General features: G+C 37.5%; 1 protein-coding gene across 1 annotated transcript in view; it reads right to left on the bottom strand.

Annotated features, from left to right (window-relative positions):
- The window catches only part of LOC107721969 (MAGUK p55 subfamily member 7-like), a 108,790-nt gene that overhangs the window by 91,661 nt on the left and 8,638 nt on the right, over positions 1-8,491 (bottom strand). The window lies entirely within an intron of this gene.

Here is an 8,491-nt window from a genome sequence, read left to right as displayed (position 1 = left end):
AAAGTTTATGTTTACATACTATATGTGTGTGTGTGTGTGTACTGTGTATATTTATTATTAGGGGTGCTCCGATTGATCGGCTACCGATCACTATCGGCCGATAATAACGTTGGGATGATTGATCGCGGTCTCTAAAAAGGCCGATCTCAAAAAAACGATCTCAAGCTGATGACGCTGCCGTGAGAGGTTTGGCTCGACATGCAGCAGCACAGTCTCAGTCTCTGTCCAGAGTGGGTGAAATAATTATAATGCTAAAGGTGAGGTACTCACCTTCATATTTCTAAATTAAATAACTTATAAAGTAATTTGAAAACCTTGTGTGAGATGTAATTTCACAAACCGCGTGAGTGAATCACCGCGCGCGCTCTCTCTCTCTTTCTCTCTTAAAATGCGCAAATGGCTTCAAATCACCACACATTGCATCTGTCTATGAGTGAGCTGCACGCTGCACAGTTGACAGGAATTGTCACTTGCACAGTCGAGGCAGTGTCACATCGTCACTAAAGTTTATAATTTGCATTTCTTTTTAATTCTTGCCAGTGTTTAACCATTCAGCACTCGCGCGCTCTCCTGGAGACCGTGCGCTCATACACACTCGCAGCGCACACACATAATGCCAGGTTCACATTACTCTGTTTGCAGTGCACACGTGGTGCGTATTTTTTCCGCTCTCATGTTAATGGATTAAAGTGTTCACTGCACACGGTTACGGTCCGGCGGTGCGTTCAGGAGCAGTGCGTCTGCTGCAGTGCAGAGATGTAGCTGCTGCAAGCACTGAATTAAAGTAACAGCGCATTGTTTGCAGTAAATATGAACATGGATTGACACGAAAATGTAGTAATTACACCATAAATGCATATTATTAAAATCTATTGTGTTTCACACCATTTTCAAAAATTAAATTCAGGCCCTGAAAAAATGTCTAAAAATCCTGATTGGAGTATCACTATAAATAGTTATAAATGATAAAAAGAAGGCTTTAAAAAGATTGGTATCGGTGATCGGTATCGGCGATCGGTCTCAAAAATACTGATCGGAGCACCACTAATTATAGCCCTCAAACATCAGTACACTAATAAAATAATAATGACAACATCATGGTTTACTTTAGCATGCTCAATGGGTCAAACTGAGGGTTGTAAAAATGCTCCTCTCCCAGGCTGCACCTCACTTCCTCCCTTTGTTGGCTACTTCCTGTTTTTCTAGGAATCACAACTGGAACTGTGAATCAAATCCCTAAAGTTTCATTAGTATGTCTGTGATGTTTAAACAAGCATAAACACACCATAATATCTTTGACATGCTTATATACATGCAAAAAACCCACAGCAAACGGTAGATATGATGACCATTAAGAGCTGTTGTCAGATTCCGACACTAACACAACTGAGCTTAAAGTGCAAGATGACCTCACTGGGTGTTATTCACTAGTTGCATGGCTTTAGCTTTTTTATGAACAAAAGAACATGAAAAAAATTGGCCTAATTCACAACTAATGTTCTAATGTTAGTGAAGTGCATAAAACACACCTAAACCATCTCTATATAAGGGCTTTCTGCACAAATTTTCCTTTACAGCCTTAATTCACTCTCAGCAATAAGACACATTCTTGCCTGAGAATTTGCACAGCAAGATCTTCCAGCTATAGCAAGCGTGCCATCCTCAAAACCATTTCAAACACCTCTCATTAGCCAGCTGTACATATATTTGAGTTGTTATTCAGGGAAAACTCTCATTATTATTAATATTGAATAAGCTATAAGCTTATAAACTTGCATAAAGTTTCATGGTTTAAAGCGAAATAACAAGGGCAATTGCGGGGTTCATTGCACAGGATGTGCAATGTGCATTTTTACACGTTGTTAAAGTTAAAAATCATCATATGTGTTCTACTGAAGAAACAAAGTCACCTACATCTTGGATGCCCTGGGGGTAAGCAGATAAACATCAAATTTTCATTTTTGGGTGAACTATCCCTTTAAGTGTTTTACCTTAGATATGCTCAACGAATGCATCATTTATGCAGATTGGAATACAGTACATTTTAGATACACAAAGCTCATGTATGAAACGTATGATCATGGCTGCGGCTGTGCATTTCTTGCATCAAGTGCTTTTATGATGCAAAATTAAAAGTAAACTAGGGATGTCCCGAGCCAATCTCAAGGATCGGGGCAGATCAAGTAATTTTTTAACTGACCGGTATCGGCTCTCCTGAGTCCGATCCTTATTTTACGTCAGCTGTCATGCCGGTGTTGTGCAGCAGGAAGCAGTATGCGCCTTTAAGTGGGTTTGCCAACCACCATTAAAAGGAAAAGACGACGCTCAAATGTGAAAACCTAAAGAAGAAATATGCGTGCATGACGCGCGAGAAAAAGTGAGGTCTCGTCTCTTCTAGTGCGTTACAAGTTTGAGCTTCCATGTTCAGTGTATTTGATGAGCACTTTTGTAACGATCACTCATTCATTTATCGTTTACTTCTATCAGCCTTCTGAGACATTGTTGTTATAATGCATTGCTATGGGTTGCCTTGATTCAGACTTGACTGACAGATGGCATTTCTAACAACACATGCTTCATGCTTTCTAACCTTATCTTCATTTTATGCTGCAATTACTCCGCTTATTATACATATAAAATACAAAAAGTTTATATCGGTAGTCCCATATTCATAAATGGGGCTGCACGATATATCGTTTCAGCATCGATATCACGATATGCACATCCACGATAGTCACAACGCAGGATGTGCAATGTTTAGTATAGGCTACTGATCGTTATATTTATACTGATTGTTTTTCTTTGCTACACCGGACGCGACAGCTGTACAGAGATACACATTTTAAATACATTTAAATCGCTACTGCACGCGATTTTCAGTGCTGGAAATCCATTTGGAAAGAAGGAGAAAGCGGCGCGACTGGCATTTTCCCACGCGTTTTTAGGCGCGACATGTGAACGGCCCCAAAGTCTGTCTACACTGGACGCGACAAAGCGACCGTTGTCAATCATTTGAACTTTGTGTCAGTACGTCATAAAGAGAACGCGGCATCAGTTTACTGTCGGGGATTTGTTGTGCCGCGCCGCATCCAGTGTAGACAGACAGCATCACTGATTATAATAGGTTCATAGTATTTTGTCGCATCGTGCCACGCCACTCGCGTCCGGTGTAGACACGGTGAGAGTCACGCAGATGCACGTGAACACTAATTTCTGTTCACTTTTGCGTCTATTTGTGCCTGAAATACTGTGCTCTGCAATTATCCTTGTAAACGTAGTTGCTTATGGCTTAGTTGAAGGGAAACAATTGAGAAAGAAAATGGATGTGTAACAGTATATTGGTTTACAGCAGTTTAATGTTCCTGAGACTTTGTGTTATGAATGTTAATCAAAAAACAAAACAAAGAAAAATCACTTTTGTAGCTTTAACACAGATTTATTAGATTTAATTTATACAGTGAAGCAGTGTTGTATTATTATTTACATTTTATTATTCAATTTCTGTACCTGAATACTGTTAGACTTACCTGAAAAATATAAAGCACTGCTTATTTCATTTGTATCTTCGTTCTGTTATATTTATCTATGCTTGTAATCTGTTTATTTCCTATGCTGATTTACTCACCTGCAAAATCACCCCAATCATTGATTTTTTTTTTCCCCCAAATAAACTATTCAAGTCATGTGGTGATTTTTTTTACATATTGCAATATATATATAATCGCAGAAAAATAAAATATCACAATGTGAGTTTTTCCCAATACCGTGCAGCCCTAATTGTGACCACAAAGTCTATCTATCTATGTATCTTGAGATATAGATGTAACACACACACACACACACATATCCACACATCATGCATATATTACTCTCTGCACAACTCTGTATACATTGGATTTGTTTTTAATAACTTTAATATACTGCACCAAACAGTGTGCACCAAACATACATTCCTACAGGCCATATACATAACCATATCAAAGATATCTAGAGACCGAGATAGAGAAATAAATATATGGCATTACAATAGTCTTATGATTTTTTTTTATCTTAACATGATTATAAGGCCACCCAGAGTATGTACTTTTTGTGGTTTCAGTTGTTCCTACTTTTTTCCATTTATTTAGAATAAATGTTAGTTTGTGAAACATTTATGAAAACGTTCATACATAAATTTCACACACAAATTCCAGCATACACATGCTTAGTGATTGAGACCCATTGTATTTTCTAAAGTTCTTGTTCACTTCCTAGGGCTGGGCAATATAGCTAAAAAATTTATCAACGATATAATGTTTCATATCGTTCGGTATCGATAATTATTGACATTTTTTATAACCTTTTTTAAAACAAAGAGCAATAGAATTTTTTTTTTTACATTTAACCACTGTATTTTTAAATTAACTCAATTTATTGAGACAAACAACAATTTTTGTTTTAAAAGTCAAACACAAAATAAAAATTAAACAAATAACTCATTTCTAATGCTTTATATGCAGATTAAAAAGGTTAAACTTTTGGCTTGTTTCCCGAGGCCACAGGAGGGCGCAATGAGCAAAATAATGCAGGACATTAAATTGTCAACACAAGGAAATATAACTGTCTATAAAAAAAATGTGCATTACGTCTAAATTAACTTTAAAATTTACTATAATTTCGTAAATTGCATAAACAATTATGAACAAAACAGCCCTCCACAAATTCATGATGTGTTTTCTAAAAGTTTAAACTGTTTTAACTTTGCATGGCTTTCTATACATCTCTTGTGTGACGTGAGTGCAGCAGTTATATTTGTCCGTCTATAAAATGCGCTCAATATGCGTTCTGTGCGAATGGCTTGGTTTCGGTTTTAACCTAATCAAGATCTTCTACGCATTGCGCTACTATATTTCTCTAATATTTTGAATGAATAACACAGCAGCGGCGCGTCTCGTGGGCTAGACTAACAAAACATTAAACTACAACGTCACTTACATCATCACCGCATCTCGTTCTCTCCCTGACGCACACCTAACATTCGATTGTACTATTTTTGCATTCAAATGCAAATGTTTATTTTAAATTCGACTAATATTCATTTTTTTATTCACAATCTCCTCATCACAGGCAGGCACAGCACTCATGTTCGTGTGGGCTGTCTGCGTCACTCAGAGCATGTGCCTATATCGTGCACTATATCGAACATTTTTTATATCGTTATCGAAGAAGGTGTACTATCAATAAATATCGATACCGTTTTATCGCCCAGGCCTATCACTTCCCCTGCTAAAATACCTCTAATTTTATGTAGTTAAATTGTAATCAAGCAAAAAAGAAAAAAGTACAAAATGTAGGGGGGTTACACTAATGGTGCATTTAAAACACAAAGTAAGTCTACATGATTTTAACATTTAGTAAGTGCTATTTATTTATGTGCAAAAGTGAATACTGAATACTACTGTAAGTATACCTTTAAGGGGACAATAATATATTTTTTTAAATGTGCAATATTTTTTAAAATGACAATATTACAAACAAGGCATCGAAATCATAAATTTACACTTTAAAACAGAAAATTACTAATCTTCCCCTAAATCATAATGACACAAACAGCTATCTTTAAACAAAGGTTCTACTACAAAGACATGTAAAACGCTGCACAATGACAGCATAAATCTGGGAATCTTTTTTTTATTTTTTTTATAGCACTTCTTTTACAGTAACTGTTTGAATAGATTTACTAAGCAAATTTGATTATGGCCACAGCACACTCAGCTGCAATGTGACATTAAAAACAGCACTGTCTCTCACTTAACCACTTATTGGACAAAGCAGCTTGTTACTGGAAAAGCTACACTGTTTTGCGAACAGCTGAGATGCTGTCACGCTACTCACCAATGTTAAGTGAGTAGTGTCGCTACTTTTAGTCAGTCACTCTACAACACTGTTCTTCCGACCACTGACCATCTGGACACAGGCTGAGTTTAACAGTCAACATCTAACCTTATGTTCCAGCAGCCTATAAAAGGATCCGTGTAAACTGACCATTATTGGCTGCCAGGCCAAATATACCAGACGGGATGTGAAAGAATGCTGTGCCAAGCAGTGTTTCCTTTTCACACGCCTACACTTCCCAGCAGCCTCCAGAAAATAACAGCATTCTTTAGACATCAATGGCGGAGCTGGAGTACAACAGGGCGGAGCAGAAGGCGGAAGGCCTTGCTTTTCAAATTCGCAACATTATGGGTCAGCAGCAAAGGGCATGGAGAGCAGCTTTAATTACACAGGCTGTCAGGAAAACAGCAAGGTCATCCAAACTGTCTGGAGTTAACACAACACGAACAGATGCGCACAAACCTTTAAGTGCACATGCACACAAACATGGTGGTTTTCTGGAACAACACAGACATTTTAAGGCGCTCACACACGGACCTGTAATAAGAAACAAGGATAGCACATGCAGACACAAACACATGCCACAAAAGAGGCTGTCCGCATGGGAAATATGCTCCGTTGGCTCCCTGTCTGGCTCCTGTCGGCCTCACACTAGCCAGGAAGAGGACAACTGGCAGAAAAAAATGACCAGATAGATTTACAACACAGGCCACATTTCGAAAACAGAAAAATGGCTCTCTTTAAATGTCTTATTTGGATGAGTTCAAGAGTCAATAGTGCAAAAAGATTCACACACACTCGGCTCTGAGCTGTGTAGCAGGAAATGAACACTGGGCCGTGCTTCTCTCCTTCGAGCGCTGAGAGACTGACTCTGTGAAGCAATATATATGTCAGGCAAACACACGCTCATGCATAAGACCACCTCAGGGGTCAGTATTTCAGGTGCTACTCGGAGAACATGGTTCAGGCCTGTCTGTGAGAAAACCAAGCAAGTGAATGGAAAAATGAAAACAAGAACAGCTGCACTCTGCGTACTTCCATTCATTTTCTCTTTGATTTACCTCCTAAAACAGAAAAACTACATCCACAGAGAGAAAGAGAGGCCCTCCACAGCTGACAAATTATAGTTAGTTAGAGAGAGAGAGAGAGAGAGAAATATAGATAAAAAATTAGATACATCTAGCCAGCTACATATCCGTTAAGTTGTAACCTTTGATCTGTTCTTGGGTTATCTGTGTCTTAACGGCCGATATGCATGAAGCACACAAAAGCGCACGCTCTTTTGGCAGTCTGAGTCCATTTCAGGGTTTCATCGCTGTGTTCTCAGCTCCAGTCACTTAAACCACAACACCACATCAGAGCTCTTGCCCAGGATCTCACAGATCTACTTGCATGTTCTGGACCATCTACTCCAATCATACACACACATAGCTACACACTAAATGGTGTCAAGTCCTATACATCAGTACTGAATACACTGCATCTCCCATTATCCTACTAATTGCTTTTAGCAATAAACCCCATAATTTATACTGTTTTGCATCGTAAATGGTTGCAAATGTGACAAATTATATAAATTTGTGGCGGTAACTTAAAGGGATAGTTCACCCAAAAAGGAAAATTCTGTCATTAATTACTCACCCTCATGTCTTCACAAACCTGTAAGACCTTCGTTCATCTTTGGAACACAAATTAAGATATTTTTGATGTAATCTGAGAGCTTTCTCACCCTGCATAGACAGCAATGCAACTAACACATTCAAGACCCAGAAAGGTAGTAAAGGCATTGTTAAAATAGTCCATGTGACATCAGTGGATCAACCATAATGTTATGAAGCTACGAGAATACTTTGTGTGCAAAGAAAACAAAAATAACGACTTGATTCAACAATTTCTTCTCTTTCTGTAATATTTTAAGGCGCCAACTGTATCTTAAATTTTATTTGTTTATTTTTATTTAATATATTTTTTATTTATTTTTCTTTCGCTTCCTTTTTCACTTCCTTTCTCTGAATGTATAACTATGCTTGCCTGGTGTTTTCTTTTTTCTTAATCTGAATTAATGTATGGTTATATGCTATATGTGTATATCTATATATTTATATTATATTACTATATTTACGTTTTTGTTACTTTCTGTCTGACCTAAGATGAACCAAATAAAAGAAAACAAAAAAAGAAAACAACAATTTCTTCTCTTCAGTGTCAGAATTCGACGCGCGTTAAAGAGAGTACCACGACGAACGAATGAACAAACAAGGTATTTATATAGTAGGGGTGGGAGAAAAAATAGATTCTCTCTTCAACGATTCTGAACATTTCAGAATCGATTCGGAGCATGGTTTTTCCCCGCATATGGCACGCATGGCTTGACAGTGTGTGCTTCCACTAGAGATGCACCGATTGCAATTTTCTTGGCCGATTCGGATTTCCGATTTTTTGTTAGTGTGATCTGCCGATACCGATTTTTGCCGTAATAAAATAAGAACAAATAAAAAAATTGCAAACAACAGCACAAATAAATGAATAAAGAAAGCTATGAAACTTTTTCAGGTTAAGTAAGTTATTCAGGTAAGAAATACTACAGAAATTAAAGTAATCAAATGTAAAATAACAC

This window comes from Sinocyclocheilus rhinocerous, unplaced genomic scaffold, assembly GCF_001515625.1.
Source record: "Sinocyclocheilus rhinocerous isolate Xijiao unplaced genomic scaffold, SAMN03320098_v1.1 scaffold3957, whole genome shotgun sequence".
Taxonomy (NCBI): Eukaryota; Metazoa; Chordata; class Actinopteri; order Cypriniformes; family Cyprinidae; genus Sinocyclocheilus; species Sinocyclocheilus rhinocerous.
This window is presented reverse-complemented; position numbering and strand designations above follow the sequence as displayed.